The sequence below is a fragment of the Bos taurus genome, chromosome 9 (assembly GCF_002263795.3).
Source record: "Bos taurus isolate L1 Dominette 01449 registration number 42190680 breed Hereford chromosome 9, ARS-UCD2.0, whole genome shotgun sequence".
In the NCBI taxonomy this organism is placed as follows: domain Eukaryota; kingdom Metazoa; phylum Chordata; class Mammalia; order Artiodactyla; family Bovidae; genus Bos; species Bos taurus.
The window spans coordinates 25,525,544-25,545,050 of NC_037336.1; the positions used below are offsets into that span (position 1 = coordinate 25,525,544).

General features: G+C 40.1%; 1 non-coding gene across 1 annotated transcript; it reads left to right on the plus strand.

Annotated features, from left to right (window-relative positions):
- Positions 1-4,487: 4,487 nt before the first annotated feature.
- Positions 4,488-4,559, plus strand: TRNAE-CUC (transfer RNA glutamic acid (anticodon CUC)). Its single transcript has one exon. It is a non-coding gene; the product is annotated as a tRNA-Glu (tRNA).
- Positions 4,560-19,507: the final 14,948 nt, after the last annotated feature.

Genomic DNA, 19,507 nt, shown 5'->3' on the forward strand with positions numbered 1-19,507 from the left:
TTGTCCAGCAAATCAACAAATTAATGAACAGAAAAAGAATAGCTGAATCAGTTTGAAATCAAAGTGAAAAACTGAGTTATCCATAAATTATAACTAGAACTGAATTTGAGCTGGATACCATGATTTTTTTTCCAATATATAACATTTTCCAGCTAGAAATTGGCACTCTATAAGGTAAGTCATTTGTGGGTCAATTAATCAATAAAAAATATGTCAGGCCAAGGTTATTTGCTGTAGTACTTTAACAGCAATAAATTGAAAATAAATGGCCAATGATATAAAACTGCTTTGATAAAATATCCATACAATGGAATACAATTCAGTTAATAAAATAATCAAAAAACTATGTAAAGAATGGACACCTTTCAAAAGAAATTAATAAAAAGGTTACAGAAAAGTATGTGGAGGATGCCCATTCTTATGTAACAATTTAAACAAGGAAATTTAAAAAGATATAAGCATTAAAGATGTTAATATTCCAAATCATTTACAAAGTATTGGGTGTGCCTGGACTACCTTATGTCAGAAAGCAAATAAATGCTAAGAAATTTACAGGAACATGTTGAAAGAATAGAGGAGAAAGCTTACAGGGACTCACTGTGGCCATATTTAGGACAATTTAACTATTAAGTGAATAACGACAGCAGTAGATTATAACACATTGACTAAAAACACAAAAATAAAAAAAGAATGTGAGTCCAAACTGTTATTTTATAAATAACGGAGGAGAGAAAGCGAAGTTCTTTCCATGAGAATGATAAAATAACACCGTTTTGCAGTCACCACGGTAGTAACTGATTCATGCAAGGATCATCAGTGGATGCTAAAGCCAATGGGTGAGATTTTGCAGGGGAAGAGAAAATCCAAACATTTTCAAAGTATTACTCCCATGGGTGATGTTTGCTTTTTTTTTTTTTTTTAATACTTGTTCATTACAAGTGTAAAGGGTAACTTTACAATGGAGAAATATAGCGCATACCTTCACCAAATGATCCAGCTTACTGTGTTTGTTTCCTACTGGTGCTGTGAAAAAAATCACCACAAACTTCCTGGCTTACAACACCACAAATTTATTATCTTACCGTTCTGGAGTCCGGAATTCTGACATGGGTCTCACTAGGCTAAAATCCAGGTGTTTGTTGGCAAAGCTGTTTTCTTTCCGGAAGCTCTGGGGGAGAAACTTTCCCTTGCCTTCTTCAGCTTCTAGAGGCCCCTTGCATTCCTTAGCTCATGGGCCTCTTCCTCCACTTTCAAAGCCAGAAAAGGCTGGTTGAGTCTTCTCGGGATCACATCCCTGGATGTCCTTCTGGATTTAAAAGGACTCCTGTCATGATTCTGGGCCCATCCAGGTAAAATCCAGGATAATCTCCTCTCTCCCCCTCTCCCAAATTCCTTAAGTTAATCAAGCCTGCAAAATTCCTACTGTTACATGAAGTAATATCCATGTGTTCTGGAGCTTAGGACAGGGACATCTCTGTGGGATTCATTATCCTGCCTACCACAGTTACCATTAGAGATAACACATCAGCATTATTTGAATTATGATGTAACGTACTGAGAATAACACATCACTTAAGGTAGTTGTCTGACAAAAGAAATACTTGTCTAAACTGAAGGACTTTCTGAAGCAATTGTCCTCCACTATTCAGTGCTGTCGATGGCACCCCACTCCAGTACTCTTGCCTGGAAAATCCCATGGACGGAGGAGCCTGGTAGGCTGCAGTCCATAGGGTCGTTAAGAGTCAAACATGACTGAGTGACTTCACTTTCACTTTTCACTTTCATGCATTGGAGAAGGAAATGGCAACCCACTCCAGTGTTCTTGCCTGGAGAATCCCAGGGACGGGGGACCCTGATGGGCTGCTGTCTATGGGGTCGCACAGAGTCGGACACGACTGAAGTGACTTAGCAGCAGCATTCAGTGCTGTAAAAAAAAAAAAAATTGGAAAATTGTTTCAGATTAAAGGAAGAAGACTACAGAAACAAGACAAATACAATGTATAATCCTTGAGTGGACTCTGGATAAAAACAAAAAAATATAAAAGGTGTCAGACAATTGGAAAATTTCACTATGAACTGTATAATAAATAATATTGTATAAAATTCAAATTCCCCAAGTGTGATAAGTGTACTGCTTGTTCTTAGGTGTAGTATTTCAAAGTAAAGTATCATGGTGTCTGCAACTACCCTCAAATGGTTCAGAAAAAAGATCAACAGAAAGTAAACATGGCAAAATATTGCTGCTGCTGCTAAGTTGCTTCAGTCTGTCCGGCTCTGTGCGACCCCATAGACAGCAGCCCACCAGGCTCCCCTGTCCCTGGGATTCTCCAGGCAAGAACACTGGAGTGGGTTGCCATTTCCTTCTCCAGTGCATGAAAGAGAAAAGGGAAAATGAAGTCACTCAGTCATGTCTGACTCTTAGCAACCCCATGGACTGCAGCCTACCAGGCTCCTCTGTCCATGGGATTTTCCAGGCAAGAGTACTGGAATGGGGTGCCATTGCTTTCTTGGGCAAAATATTGACAACTGTTGAATCTAGATTAGTACTATAAATTAGAATATAATGCAAGCTATAAATATAATTTTAAATATTTCATCAGCTACATTAAAAACAAAAAATAAAGATAAATTAATATTAATAATTTAAGTTTTAATAATATTTTAATTCATATATTCAATTAGCATTTAAAATGTACTCAACTATTAATGAGTGTTTACATTTTTTTCCATACAAAGGCTTAAAAATCCAGTATTCATTCAACAACTATAGAACACCTCAACTCTTACTAATCACATTTCAGTGCACAAGTCACACAGTGGATGCTCGTACCACTAAATTAGCACAAGATGGATGAAGGGGTATATGTGTGTTTATTGTTCTATACTTGCAGTTTTCTGTAGGTTTGGAATGTTTCAAGATAAAAAGTTTGAGGAGAAAGAAATAGATATTTCTAGGAAATAGAAAATAAAAACAATTTAAAATAGCACAATTTCCAGGAGGATACAGAAGAAACTGTTAACAATGGTCAGCTCTGGACAGAAAACGTGGAGTGATTACAAGATGAAAGAGGGATGATGTTTCTTGTACTCTTTCTACCGCTTTGTACAAGATTGTCACCAAACCTATTACAACTTAAAATTATTCTAAAAGTACTATCTGCTTTATCTTTTTATCCAAAACCAGATACTTAACATTGTAAGCTCTGAAAATCCCCAATTAAGACTAAGGGCTCCACCTACAGCGCCCGATTTCCGAAAAATTCCTTGATACAGGAAAGGAGTGTGGGTCCCATCTAAAATATAGTCATTACGTTTAGAAATTTCTTCTGGTGATGCTTCCATCTTTATTTATTAAGTCATTTTAATCTTCCTGTTTGCGTATTATTAAATAATTTTTGACAAATTTTATCAAGAATGTAAACTCCATTTCTGAATTGCTGAAAACAAGAACAAATTCTGAAGTCTACGGTGATGGGCGAAGGCTGTAATTCACAGCGGCGCCGGATGTTGCGAGCAAGTTCATTACAAATTTATATCTGTTTTACTTAAGCCTCCTTCCATCTTGCAGCGGAGCGGGGTCTCTTGGGTTACATCAGTCCAACTGAACGGTTGGCACTTTCAAAGCTGAGTTACATGCGATTGCCTTCTGCTCCTATTTCATGAGGGATTCTGAACTGAGGCTGCGCTGGAAGGTTTCTTGATTCCTTTGGTAATTGCATCATTCCCTGGCCTTTTCTCGACATAACAAGAAGTGAAGTAACTGCCCAGATAATAACAGTTTGAAAAATAGGAGGCAATGGAAGCACAGTGCAAAACGGTTTACTTGGACCCGAATGTACAGGCCCGGGTTCTTCACTAAGCAAGACATCCGCAGCCGTCCTAGCTTCGTTAATCTGACTCCCCAATAAATAAAACAGTCGCGTCCTAAAAGGCCACGAAGCCCTTCATCGTCCACGTTTACCCCGCATGTGCTCTGTGCCAAGGTCGTGTGCAGGGTCGCACCGAGCTCTATACCGGGAAACGCTCTCCGCCCGCGGCAATCAAACGTTCCATTTCGTAAAAAATGTAGTGGGATTTTAACAACTGCGTGAGAAGGAAAGACAGAAAGACATATACCTAAAGAGATTAGATTTAGAAGGAGGAGCTAAATGACTTCGAAAATAATAAAGCAAATACAAGGTTCTGGACAGTTCTTTTAACATTGTCCAGGTATAGATATTTACACGTCATGTAATTGGAATACAATCCCAGGACGTCTTTTGCAGCGTGGCAGTCCGAAGAGGATTCGATTTGGAGTCTCCAGCCTTGGGAGCCGTCGCGGAGCTAGCCTAAGAGCGCTGAGAGTTTGCTGTAGTTTCAGAATCTGAAATCCGAAACAAGAAAGAAGTAGGCAGGGTTTAAAGTCAACAATCTTTCCCGCCATTGGTCCGGTTTACGTAGAGACTTTTAAAGAACCAAATACGCCAGGAGTGAAGACCAACTCAAGTTCCCTGGTGGTCTAGTGGTTAGGATTCGGCGCTCTCACCGCCGCGGCCCGGGTTCGATTCCCGGTCAGGGAAATATGCGTTTTCTTACTTGCAGTCGAGTTACTGAATATTTTTTTTTTCTCCCCGTTATTGCTGTTTCGAGTTACTGATTTCTCTCCCACTATAGTTGTTACCGACTTTTTTTCCACTATAAAAATTCAATCCTTTTCTTTTTTAATATTACTAAACCTAAGACTTAAAATACACCATACCTTTTAACAGATAATTGCAATCAAACAACAAAGTGATCTCTGATTCTAAAATACTCTAAAGACAACTTAAGCCACTTATAAAATTGCATTTTCCAGCTTTGGAAGATAATTTGGATGTGTATACAAACATTAATTTATTGAGCCTTGTTCATTTGGAGTTTCCTTTGACTAAGAAGAGGAGGAAAATAATTTTAGGAGGGATTCTCTCTATTATACATCATACTAAGAGTCACGTTTCATATATTTGGATTATGTGTTTTGTAGATTGCATATAGTTGAACTGTTCTTATCCTGTTCTCCTTTAAGATCTTTTTTTGAGGGATGTTGTTGGTTAATTACCAAGTAATTGTTTTATATTTCCTCTTACCACTCTTCTACCTAACCATTATGGTTAATTATTTTACCTGTTTTATTTTAACTTTTCTCAAAGACATTCACACAAATATGACAAATTTCTTGCCTCCAGTGTGTCAGTTCCCTATAGATTTATCATATAGACAAAGAAAGACTCTTGGGGTTCCACAAAAGAAAATATGGAAACGCTGGCATCAAAAAGAAGATAAAATGGTGCTATTAATATATAGACATTACATTTTTTTAATCTAGAAGTTTCAAAATCATTCTAACCTTTGCTATTTTTTAAGCTACTGTTTTTTTTTTTTTTTTTTAACCATTTCATGTTAAGCCTGAAATTTCACAGTAGCATAGAAATAAACTAAGAGCTTGATTACAGCTCCTATGGCTTTGTCTTCAGTCCAGTTCAGTTCAGTCGCTCAGTCATGTCTGACTCTTTGCTACCCCATGAATCGCAGCACGCCAGGCCTCCCTGTCCATCACCAACTCCAGGAGGTTACCCAAACTCGCGTCCATCGAGTCAGGGATGCCATCCAGCCATCTCAGCCTCTGTCGTCCCCTTCTCCTCCTGCCCCCAATGCCTCCCAGCATCAGAGTCTTTTCCAATGAGTCAACTCTTCGCATGAGGTGGCCAAAGTACTGGAGTTTCATAGCTTTGTCTTACTTACCTTTAATCTGTGCTGAGACTGGTTTGGAAGATGAAAATGTTTGGCCCAGGGGTTGGAAAAAGCAGAAGGGTTTAAGGAGTGTTTCATGAAGGATTTAAGACACAAATATATTTGTTATTATTGTTGACATTAACAACAACAACAACAAAGGCACCGTTTCTCAACAGTTTGCTGTGTGGTGTGGCTCAGTGGTAAAGAATCCAGCTTCCAATGCAGAAGACACAGGTTCCACCCCTGGGCAGGGAAGATCGCCTGGACAAGGAAATGGCAACCCACTCCAGTATTCTTGCCTGGGAAATCTCATGGATAGAGGAGCCTGGCGGCCTACAGTCCATGGGGTCGCAAAAGAGTGGGACAGGACTTAGTGACTAAACGACAACAAAGGTACTTCAAATAATTGAAGTACGTGGTGAGGAAAGGGAGAAGGAAGTGGATACAAGAATGAAAATAGAACTGAACACTGGTTAACCAAATAACCTAGAGGATCTGGAAAGCCTAAGAAAGGGAGCGTTTAACCTTAGGAGCTCCAAAGCCTGGCATCTACACCAAGGGTGGCTGCACCAGGCTGGCCATAGAAGGGCACCTGTGCCAGGGAACAGTGCAGGTCCAGGTCAGGCAGGTTAGTGTAACCACATTATGGAGGACCTGAAGACAAGCTGCTGCTGCTGCTATGTCGCTTCAGTCGTGTCCGACTCTGTGCGACCCCATAGACGGCAGCCCACCAGGTTCCCTGATCCCAGGGATTCTCCAGGCAAGAACACTGGAGTGGGTTGCCATTTCCTTCTCCAATGCATGAAAGGGAAAAGTGAAAGTGAAGCCGCTCAGTCGTGCCTGACTCTTAGCAACCCCATGGACTGCAGCCTACCAGGCTCCTCCGCCCATGGGATTTTCCAGGCAAGAGTACTGGAGTGGGTTGAAGACAAGCTACAGAGTCACAAAGGGAATGCAACAAGCCTAGGTATTCGACAGGACAGAAAAGCTTAAGAATAATAGGGAGGAAGCAGTAATGGCTCTGGAAGTTGTGTTCTGTGTGGTTAGTAAAGTTGGAGTGGCCTGAAATGTGATTAGGAGGTTGAGGTGGGGAAAGACTCAGAAGAGAAGTAAGTCCACTTTGATCCCAATAGAGGCAGCACAGCTAAATGGTGGTTGGAAAAACAGGAAGGCACTTAGGAAGGTAAGGGATTTTGGAGCTATTAGCTTAGAAGTTTGACAAGATGTGGGCTCTCTTTCAAAAAGAGAATCTATAAAAAAGACAGAAAACCAAGGAATGAACCAAGTGAAAATATATTATAGGAGAATGGGAAGAAGTAGAATACTATGAAGGAAACACCAAAGGGGCAGTAAGAGAGTTTATAAGCAGATCAAAGAAATTTAAGAAGGAAGTAGCAATGAAGAGAATAGGATATTGCAGAAAGGTTGGAAATGTCAAGAAGAATTATCAAGGAAATTAAGCAAAGACCCGTGGTAAGACATGGCTTTTGGGTGCTGCATAGATCAATGGAAGCCAGACCACAGGAAGTAAGTCTATTTAGGAGGCCATAGCTTTAAATGGGGCTTTCCAGGTGACACAAGTCGTAAAGAACCTGCCTGGCAATGTGGAAACTAAGAGACACAAGTGCGATCCCTGGGTTGGGAAGATCCTTTGGAGAAGGGCAGGGCAATCCACTCCATTATTCTTGCCTGGAGAATCCCAAGGACAGAGGAACCTGGTGGGCTACAGTCCATAGGGTCGCAAAAAGTCGGACACGACTGAAGCCACTAGCACACACATGCAATACATGCTGAAGGTCTGAACTAGTGTTAGAAAGAGACAGCAAACCTATCAACAACTAGATGTCACAGAAGAGCAAATACTGAGAAGACAGAGAGGTCTTAGGAAAGCACAGAAAGCACTCCTGTTCAGGAGCCAGAGACTGAATTAATCTTGTCTGTCAATAGCAGCTGAGTTATCTTGATTTTCCCTGGTGGCTCAGATGGTAAAGCATCTGCCTCCAATGAAGGATCCCCAGGTTCGATCCCTGGGTTGGGAAGATCCCCTGGAAAAGGAAATGGCAACCCACTCAAGTATTCTTGTCTGGAAAATTCCATGGACGTAGGAACCTGGTGGGCTACAGCCCATGGGGTTGCAAAGAGTTGGACACGACTGAGCGACTTCACTCACTCACTCACTCTACCTTGGGAGAGTGACTCAGCTTCTCTGAGCCTCTGGATCTTTACCTGCACAATGGAGTTGCTACTAGCTCCCATGCACGCTTCACAGAGTTGTTGTCATCCATTCATTCATTGGTTTAGCAAGCACTTACGAAATTTTCACTCCCTGTCAGTCACTGATCTAGGCATAGATAAGAAAGGGCAGTAAGACTGTCTAACACAGTTGAGTAGGAATCAAAGGAGAAAGTGACTAAGGTTTTGATATGGCCTATGAAAGGGTGCTGATTCGGATCGAGGCACAGCAGGAAGTCAAGTTGCCTTTGGGTTTGGACTAAAGAGAAGTCTTCAAGTGAAGCTGTCCTGAACGTAGGTTGACATTTTTTTGACTAATGATAGATTCAGAGGAGACTCAGCTTTGAAGTGAGAACGGAACACTCAAGAATGGAGATGCACACCAAGAGACTGAATGCAGCAAAAAAGAAGAGCTGAGGTTTGCAGGACTAACTAGGGGAGAATAAAGAGGAAACTCTGAAGGAGCAGAGTCAGGATAAGTTAGGATCAAGGAAGTCAAAGAAGAAAGACCCTGGAGATTGTAGGGTAGTCACTGATAGCAACAGCACATTTCTCTTGCTTGGTTTATTTTTTAATGGAATTTTATTTTCTTTGATTATGGTTAGAATCATTTTAATTGCATTTTATCTATTTTATTGCTATTTTTGTCAGTTTTTATACATGATATTGTGATTTAGACACAAAAATATCACATATTTACAATAGCCAGGATACGGAAGCAGCCTAGATGTTCAGTGACAGATGAATGGATAAAGAAGATGCAGTACTTATATACAATGGGATATTACTCAGCCATAAAAAGGAAAAAATGTCAGTCAGTTGTAGTGAGGTGGATGAACCTGAAGCCTCGTATACAGAGTGAAGTAAGTCAGAAAGAGTAAAACAAGTATTGGATATTAACACATATATATGGATCTGGAAAAATGATACTGATGAACCTAGTAGAGAAAAGACTTGTGGACACAGCAGGGGAAAGTGAGGGTGGCGAGAACTGAGAAAGTAGCATCGACATATATATACTGCCAGGTGTAAAATAGTGGAAAGTTGCCGTATTAATACAAGGAGCGTGCTTGGTGCTCTGTGATGAACTTGAGGGATGGGATGTAGGGAGGGAAGGGAGGCTCAGGAGGAAGGGGATACATATATAATTATGACTGATTCACACTGTCATATGCCAGAAATCAACACAACATTGTAAAGCAATTTTCCACCAATTAAAAAATAAAAAACACACAACCTACACAGAGCACAACGTTGCTGCTTTGCAGAGATGGTTTACTCCATTTCTTGCTTTTTGAAGAGTGGGGAAAAGCTGAAGGACTGTCTGCAGAAATACTCCACATATGAAGAGGTTTCTTAAGGGTAAAGGAATAGAAATTAGTTAATGTGCACAAAACGTAGCAAGGGTTATTTGCTGTATACCAAAAGATGTATTTCTGTCAAATTGCTTTCTTTAAATAATCATCATTCACCCAAAGATGGACCTTGGCTCAGGCTGACAAATTCTAAAATTATAAGGATGTCTGAAAGTAACCAAGGGTGCGGGGGCAGGGCTGGGGGACTTCCAACAGCATCTAGTACAGTGCCTGACATATGGTTGGTGGTAAATGAATGAATTAACTGATCAGTTGAGCCAAGTAGGTTGCAGGATCTTCACTTAAAACCTAACCCCTTATAATACGTTTTTTTATGAATCACACCTTTATATTTTCACTGAGAGCAGAAAGTAGAAAAAGAATTCAACTGCATCATCCTGAATAATGGCTATCGCTACTAGGTTCTTTCAGATGATTTCTAAATTATTTCTATGAATTTCTATGACATATTTAACACAATAGTGTGTCTAATAATTTGCTATTAAGTTATGTGTAAGTTATGGTTTTGAATGCTGAACTAAGCACTTTATCCACAATATTAGAATCAATTCTCATAATAATCCTTGGTTTGTAGTTTAGGAAATTTAGAAAGTTTGTAACTTAAAGTCCACAATTATGTCAGGCAACCAGGATTCCAACCTGGACTTGCCCAGCCTAAGTTGTGTATTCTTTAAGATTCTCTAGTGACAACCAATTTTCTGGTCATACTATGGAGTGTTCTTTGGAGCAGTCTTTACAAATAGGGTGGTTCATGGGGGTGTTCCATAGAAAGAAAAAGAAAGTATTTAAGGTTCTCTTTCAAATGTACAATTGAACTCTACATATTACAACTTTAGTTAGAGTCAACTCTAGCAGCTGCTTACTGGAAGCTACCAAATTCCCTAAAAACTTGGGGAAATCTTATCAAGAAATAAGTTTAATAGAAAACACAGCATACTTGCAATTTTTGAATAAACATGTTGATTTGTGAAAGTGCTTTTTTCTTCAGTTTAATTTTTATTTAATTAAAACTAATCTTTGCCACATCTCCATGTAAATCACTATTATTGACTTAAATAAAAATTGTTCTTTTTTTTTTTTCATTTTCCTCCTTTAATGAGTAGGCTATATAAAAAAATGTTTTTACATTAGTTACATAAAACAAAAACAATTTGTTTCAACTATGGACACACTTGATCAATTATTTTTTCTGCTCATTACATTCTCTCAATTTTTATAATATATAACAATAATATATAGTACTTCCAATAATTTTCTATTGTTCTGTGTAAGTTATGACTTTGTAAATTCCTTGAAGTCAGAGTTCATAAAACATACTTGTCTTCTAAAATGATAATCACAGAATTGTGCTTCAAATTATTGTTGTTTTCTTGGTCTTGATAATTAGTTAGATCCCTGAAGGCAATGAAGTGATAGAAAGTCAGGCACTTCATGAGGACAGGCTCTATGTCATCAGTTCAGTTCAGTTGCTCAGTCGTGTCCGACTCTTTGCGACCCCATGAACTGCAGGACGCAAGGCTTCCCTGTCCATCAACAACTCCCAGAGCCTACTCAAACTCACGTCCATTGAGTAGGTAATGCCATCCAACCATCTCATCCTCTGTCATCCACTTTTCCTCCCGCCTTCCACCTTAAGCAGCATCAGGGTCTTTTCCAATGAATCGCTTCTTCGCATCAGGTGGCCGAAGTACTGGAGTTTCAGCTTCAGCATCAGTCCTTCCAGTGTATATTCAGGACTGATTTCCTTTAAAACTGACTGATTGGATCTCCTTGCTGTCCAAGGGACTCTCAAGAGTCTTCTCCAACACCACAGTTCAAAAGCATCAGCTTTTTGAACTTCTTGAACTTCGGCACTCAGCTTTCTTTATAGTCCAACTCTCACATCCATACATGACTACTGGAAAAACCATAGCTTTGACTAGATGGACCTTTGTTGACAAAGTAATGTCTCTGCTTCGTAATATGCTCTCTAGGTTGGTCATAGATTTTCTTCCAAGGAGCAAGTGTCTTTTAATTTCATGGCTGCAGTCACCATCTGCAGTGATTTTGGAGCCCCCCAAAATAAAGTCTGTCACTGTTTCCATTGTTTCCCCATGTATTTGCCATGAAGTGATGGGACCAGATGCCATGATCTTAGTTTTCTGAATTTTGAGTTTAAAGCCAATTTTTTCACTCTCCTCTTTCACTTTCATCAAGAGGCTCTTCAGTTCTTCTTCGCCTTCTGCCATAAGGGTGGTGTCATCTGCATATCTGAGGTTACTATTTCTCCAAGCAATCTTGATTCCAGCTTGTGCTTCTTCCAGCCCAGCATTTCTCATGATGTACTCTGCATAGAAGTTTAATAAGCAGGGTGACAATATACAGCCTTGACGTACTCCTTTTCCTATTTGGAACCAGTCTGTTGTTCCATGACCAGTTCTAACTGTTGCTTCCTGACCTGTATACAAATTTCTTAAGAGGCAGGTCAGGTGGTCTGGTATTCCCATCTCTTTCAGAATTTTCCACCATTTGTTGTGATCCACACAGTCAAAGGCTTTGGCATAGTCAATAAAGCAAAAATAGATGCTTTTCTGGAACTCTCTGGCTTTTTCCATGATCCAGCAAATGTTGGCAATTTGATCTCTGGCTCCTCTGCCTTTTCTAAATCCAGCTTGAATATCTGGAAGTTCATGGTTCACATACTGATGAAGCCTGGCTTGGAGAATTTTGAGCACTACTTTGCTAGCATGTGAGATGAGTGCAATTGTTCAGTGGTTTGAACATTCTTTGGCATTGCCTTTTTTTGGGATCGGAATGAAAACTGATCTTTTCCAGTCCTGTGGCCACTGCTGAGTTTTCCAAATCTGCTGGCATATTGAGTGCAGCACTTTCACAGCATCATCTTTTAGGATTTGAAAGAGCTCAACTGGAATTCCATCACCTCCACTAGCTTTGTTCATAGTGATGCTTCCTAAGGCCCACTTGACTTCGCATTCAAGGATGTCTGGCTCTAGGCGAGTGATCACACCATCATGGTTATCTGGGTTGTGAAGATCTTTTTTATATAGTTCTTCTGTGTATTCTTGCCACCTCTTCTTAATATCTTCTGCTTCTGTTAGGTCCATACCATTTCTGTCCTTTACCTAGCCCATCTTTGCATGAAATGTTCCCTTGGTATCTCTAATTTTCTTGAAGAGATCTCTAGTCTTTCCCATAGTGTTGTTTTCCTCTATTTTTTTGCACTGATCACTGAGGAAGGCTTTCTTATCTCTCCTTGCTCTTCTTTGGAACTCTGCATTCAGATGCTTATATTTTTCCTTTTCTCCTTTGCCTTTAGCTTCTCTTCTTTTCTCAAGTATTTGTAAGGCCTCCTCAGACAGCCATTTTGCCTTTTTGCATTTCTTTTTCTTGGGGATGGTCTTGATCACTGCCTCTTGTACAATGTCACAAACCTTCATCCATAGTTCTTCAGGCACTCTATCAGATCTAATGCCTTGAATCTATTTGTCATTTGCACTGTATAATTGTTAAGGGATTTGATTTAGGTCATATCTGAATGGTCTAGTGGTTTTCCGTGCTTTATTCAACTTAAGTCTGAATTTGGCAATAAGGATTTCATGATCTGAGCCACAGTCAGCTTCTGGTATTGTTTTTGCTGACTGTATTGAGCTTCTCCATCTTTGGTTGCAAAGAATATAATCAATCTGATTTCGGTATTGACCATCTTGTATATGTGTAGTGTCCATGTGTAGTCTTCTCCTCTGTTGTTGGAAGAGGGTGTTTGCTATGACCAGTGCATTCTCTTAGCAAAACTCTATTAGCCTTTGCCCTGCTTCGTTTTGTACTATGAGGCCAAATTTGCCTGTTATTCAAGGTATCTCTTGACTTCCTACTTTCGCATTCCAGTTCCCTACAACGAAGAGGACGTCTTTTTCGGGTATTAGTTCTAGAAGGTTTTGTAGGTCTTCACAGAACTGTTCAACTTCAGCTTCTTCAGCATTACTGGTTGGGGCATAGACTTGGATTATCATAGTCATCTTTGTATCCTCTAAACAGTGACAGTACTTGGCACATAGCAGCAATTAAAATGATTCTTGAGTGGATAAATTAAAGAATGAGGCAAAAAATCAGAACTGGCACTTTTCAGAAGAAACATGGGTCATCAATAAACATTTGAAAAAAGGATGGACTTCTTGTGTCATCAAGAAATGCAAATTAAAACAAAAGAGATTCAGTTTATACCCATAAAGTATAAAAACTGGAGGAAAACCTAACAATATTAAGCGCTTTTAAAGATGCTGAACTGAAATGTGTATACACTAGTGGTAGGAATATAAATTGGTGCAATAAAATAAGTGAAAAATAATTTATTATCTAGTAAATTTGGAGGTTCTCATACCTAGCAATTCAAACTCCTGGGAGAAATCTTCATGTGAGCACCAGAGGATACATACTAGAATGTTCACAGTAGCACCATCATAATAGACCCAAACTGGAAGCAAGTTAAATATCCATCAAGAGTAGAAGAACTAGTTATGCAGCAGCATGGATGAGAGGGGAATTTGGGGGAGAATGGATACATGTATATGATGGCTGAATTCCTTTGGCATAAATACCTGAAACTATCACAACATTGTTAATCGGCTATGCTCCAACAGAAACTGTATTTTATTGTTTATTAATTGTGTTAATTTTGTTAATTGTTTATTAACAATTGTTAATTGTTAATTTTGTTAATTAATAATTTGTTTTATTAATTGTTGTTAATTTTATTGTATTAACAACATTGTTAATCGCTATACTCCAGTAGAAAATAAAAAGGTAAAAAAAAAGAGTACAACCTCTAGATATATTGTGGTATAGTCATTTAGTGAAATACTACAGAGTAGTGAAAACAAATGAGTCACAGCCTTTCTTATCAACATGATGAATTGCAGAAAAATACTGTATAATTCCAAACCCAAATCCAATACAGAATGATATCATTTCATATGATGTTTTAAATGCTAAATGCAAACTATTGCTTAATGATATGTATATACATGTGTGCTTAGTCATCCAGTTGAGTCCGACTCTTCCTGACCCCATGGCCTGTAGCCCAGCAGGCTCCTCTGTCCATGGGATTTCCCAGGCAGAAATACTAGAGGGGGTGCCATTTCCTTTTCCTGGAGATCTTCCCCACCCAGGGTTTGAACCCAGGTCTCCTGCTTTGCAGCAGACTCTTTACCATCTGGGCCATCAGGGAAGCCACACTGATAGGTACATGGACGGTAAACTATACATAAAAACAAGGTAGTGGGTATGCCTGGTTAATGGAGAAAACAGAGAAAGGATAAAGTGAGAGGTGCACAGGCACACAGGAGTCTTTCTAAGCACTGGCAGTGCTGATCTGGGTGGTGAGTACACAAGTATGAGTTTTTATTTGATTATTTATAACATACATATGTTACACTTTTTTTCTGTCAGTTCAATATCTAATTAAAATAAAAAGGAATGGATGATAATATTAGAATAAAGTCTTTGGGATAATGATATGAAAGCAATTATTTATTTGACCAAAAATTCCACTCCTCTCTGCTGCTATAGTTTTAATGGGTTTTTTTGGTCAAGTATTAACAGAAAGTTCTGGGAAGATTGAAAATTATAAATGTGAAAATAAACCACAAGGTGGCGCCCTAGACTCATGTGTTTCATTCAGACACATTTAATCCAAGTAACTGTCTAGTCAAGGCTATGGTTTTTCCTGTGGTCATGTATGGATGTGAGAGTTGGACTGCGAAGAAAGCTGAGCGCCGAAGAATTGATGCTTTTGAACTGTGGTGTTGGAGAAGACTCTTGAGAGTCCCTTGGACTGCAAGGAGATCCAACCAGTCCATTCTGAAGGAGATCAGCCCTGGGATTTCTTTGGAAGGAATGATGCTCAAGCTGAAACTCCAGTACTTTGGCCACCTCATGCGAAGAGTTGACTCATTGGAAAAGACTCTGATGCTGGGAGGGATTGGGGGCAGGAGGAGAAGGGGATGACAGAGGATGAGATGGCTGGATGGCATCACCGAGCTGATGGACATGAGTTTGAGTGAACTCCAGGGTGGTGGACAGGGAGACCTGGCGTGCTACGGTTCATGGGGTCGCAAAGAGTCAGATACAGCTGAGCAACTGAACTGAATTGAACCCATACTTGGCTCAGGTGGTAAAGAATCTGCCTGCATTGTGGGAGGAGCCTGGTAGCTATAGTCCATGAGGTCGCAAAAGAGTCGGACACAAAAGTTGGACATGACTGAGCAGCTAGCGCACACACACACACACACCCCATAGTTACTTTGAGAATGTTCAGTTCAACTGCTTAGTCGTGTCCGACTCTTTGCGACCCTGTGGACTGCAGCATGCCAGGCATCCCTGTCCATCACCAACTCCCAGAGTTTAGTCAAACTCATGTCCATTGAGTCAGTGATGCCATCCAACCATCTCATCCTCTGTCATCCCCTTCTTCTTCCACCTTCAATCTTTCCCAGCATCAGGGTCTTTTCAAATGAGTCAGCTCTTCACATCAGCTGACCAAAGTATTGGAGTTTCAGCTTCAACATCAGTCCTTCCAATGAACACCCAGGACTGATTTCCTTTAGGATGGACTGGTTTGATCTCCTTGCAGTCCGAGGGACTCTCAAGAGTCTTCTCCAACACCACAGTTCAAAAGCATCAATTCTTCGGTGCTCAGCTTTCTTTATAGTCCAACTCTCACATCCATACATGACCACAGGAAAAACCATAGCCTTGACTAGACAGACCTTTGTTGGCAAAGTAATGTCTCTGTTTTTTAATATGCTGTCTAGGTTCATCATAACTTTCCTTCCAAGCAGTAAGTGTCTTTTAATTTCATGGCTGCAGTCACCATCTGGAGTGATTTTGGAGCCCAAGAAGATAAAGTCTATCACTGTTTCCACTGTTTCCCCATGTATTTGCCACGAAGTGATGGGACCAGATGCCATGATCTTTGTTTTCTGAATGTTGAGCTTTAAAGCCAACTTTTTCACTCTCCTCTTTCACTTTCATCAAGAGGCTCTTTAGTTCTTCTTCGCTTTCTGCCTTAAGGGTGGTGTTATCTGCATATCTGAGGTTATTGATATTTCTCCCGGCAATCTTGATTCCAGCTTGTGCTTCTTCCAGTCCAGCATTTCTCATGATGTACTCTGCATATAAGTTAAATAAGCACGGTGACAATATACAGCCTTGACATACTCCTTTTCCTATTTGGAACCAGTTGAGAATGTTGGACCTGGTCAAAATCTAGAGTTTATTGTATTCATAAGGAGCAATATAAAGTTCTTTTTCTTTTAGCGTCTTTCATCTCGTTTCATCAAGTATGTGTGATTTTACCTGCATATATATTGCACTATCAGATTAAAGTTTGGGGAAAACAATTCAGATAAACTCAGTGCAACAAGAATGCAGGTCTAGCATATGACATTTATTCCCTTGTTCTTCATTCCATCAGTCACGCATTTATGTATTCAGTCATTCATCCACTGTTACACGTATTTTTTGAGCTTCTCTTCTGCACCAGACACAGGGCAAAGAGGCCCTGGAAACTTAATGGTGAACAAAACATATTTGTGCTCAGCTGTTTAGTTGTGTCCGACTCTTTTCGAGTCCATGTATGTCGCCCACCAGGCTCCTCTCTCCATGGGATTTTCCAGGCAAGAATAGTGGAGTGGATTACCATTCCCTTCTCCAGGAGATCTTCCTGATCCAGGGTTCGAACCAGCATCTCTTGTATCTCCTGCATTTCTTTACCACTGTGCTACCTGGGAACATAGTCATTACTGTTTGCTTTCAGTGTAGTGGTGGAGTAATCATACAGTAACGAATTTAAATCGCAACTCATACATTCAGTCAAGGAAAAGTATGTGGTTCAAGCCATTCCACAATATGGTTTTGAACCAACTGGAGATGTTAGAGGAGTGATCCATCTCTCAAGGTTTAAAAAGTAAGATAATTTACCTAGGTAAGAAGGAGAGAAAAGAACATTCAGAGCAGAAGGAATATGTACAAGACCTTGTAGCAGGGGAGAGCAATGAGAAGAGGGCTGGAAAAAAGGCAGATGGCTGGGTGGTGAGTTAGAAGTAGCAGAGATCGGGGGGCGTGTGTTTGCTAAGTCGCGCCAGTCACATCTGACTCTTTTCAACTCTATGGACCGTAATTCACCAGGCTCCTCTGTCCATGGGATTCTCCAGGCAAGAATACTGGAGTGGGTTGCCATGCCCTGCTCCAGAGAGAGGTAAGGAGAGGTTTAAAAAGTGGGCGGGGGTCGGATCTTACATGGTCTCCTGGCCTGAGGTTAAGGATTTTGTCTTCATTCTAAGAGCAACAGGGAGGCACAGAAAAGAGGGTGCGAGCAGCTCAAAACCCCTGCCCAGTTGCTAGTGAGACAGCTTCATCATTGTGTATGACAGATTCTGCCTTAAGTGCTAGATGGCGGCACGACTCTGCTCACCTATGCATGATTAGTTTTTCTATAGTGAAGGATGTTATTTATTTATTTACTTTTAGGCCATGCAGCATGGGAGATCTCAGTTACCCAACCAGGGATCGAACCTGTGCTCCCCGCATTGGGAGCATGGAGTCTTAACCACTGAACTGCCAGGGAAGTTCCCTCATTAAAAAACAGTAATATGATTTCAATCTCAGCTATGTTAGATTTCAGATTTTTCTTTTAAAGAAACATGACTCCATCATATTTGTTTTGAATCAAACTAGAAACCATTGCTTTTGAAGACAGGAAATGTAAGGTGTACTTCTTAACAAATAAATAGGCCGATTTTGCACATCCACAACAGAATAAAAACCTTTGGCACCTAAAATATAAAAGGTATGAAAGAAAAGGTTTAGTTTATGATCATGTGTTAGAAATCAGGAGGCCTGGGTTACGTGACTGTGGGAAAAATTCTCTAACTTGGCTGAGTCTCTGTATTTTTCACCTAGTAAATGAAGCACTGGTCTAAATTATGTTCATCTAAGTCTGAAATTCTATCCACCTTAAATACATTCAAAAAGAAATATGTACACGCCACTAATTTAATGTAAAGAGAATAGGTCTTGCTGGCCTACCTGGGCACATATTTGAATAAAGTTGTGTGAATGGGACCAACTGAGACTTAATCTGGATCTTAAGACACTTTCAACAAACTAAATTTGAACGAGCAACACTACTGTTTATTGATTAGCATACCATGTGCCAGGTCTTTTGAACATTATCTCATTTAATCCTCAGAAAATCCTTGTGAGATAGGTGTTTCTTTCTTGGTCGGGGGGCTTTGCACACAGCATACAGGATCTTAGCTTCCCCACCAGGGACTGAAGCCACTCCCTGGAGTGGAATTACCGAGTTTTAACCACTGGACTGCCAGGGAAGCCCCAGATGCTGCTTTTTAAATCTTATTTTACTGATGACAAAAAGCTGACACAGATACGCTCATTTGTCCAAAGTCATACCGTCAATACATCTCAAGATCTGACCTCAGAACTTGTCCTTTTAGTCATTATACGATGTATTCTATTCATTGAAGAGGTGAGATTTTATCAATGACTTACCAACGTTGAGTAGAATAGAGAGAAACTGACTAGACTTATAAATATGGATTTCAAGTTATGTATAAGTGATCTGAGTTAAGTACCGACATTTTTAATAAGCTACCACATCTTAAAACTGCTTACCTGACTTGATTTAACTAGTTAAACATATGGTAAACTGGACAGTGTTGTGGAGTGGCACTGTCATCTAGCATGTATGTTAATATGTCTTTCCTGTATCAATAGGGGATATGCCTACAGAATTAAACCCCTATGCTATACATTTAAACTTCCCAGGTGGCCCTATGGTAAAGAAGCCACCTGCCAATGCAGGTAGATGTAAGAGACCCAGGTTCAATCCCTGGGTCAGGAAGATCTCCTGGAGGAGGGCATGGCAACCCACTCCAGTATTCTTGCCTGGAGAATCCCAGGGACAGAGGAGCCTGGCGGGCTGCGGTCTGTAGGATCACAGAGCGTTGGGCACAACTGAAGCAACATAGCAGGCAGCACGCATACATTTAAAGGGGACATTAAATGAGCAACTTTTATACTTCTCTGGCTTGTCATATCTTGAAAATAAACAGTACTGAATTTTGTTTATT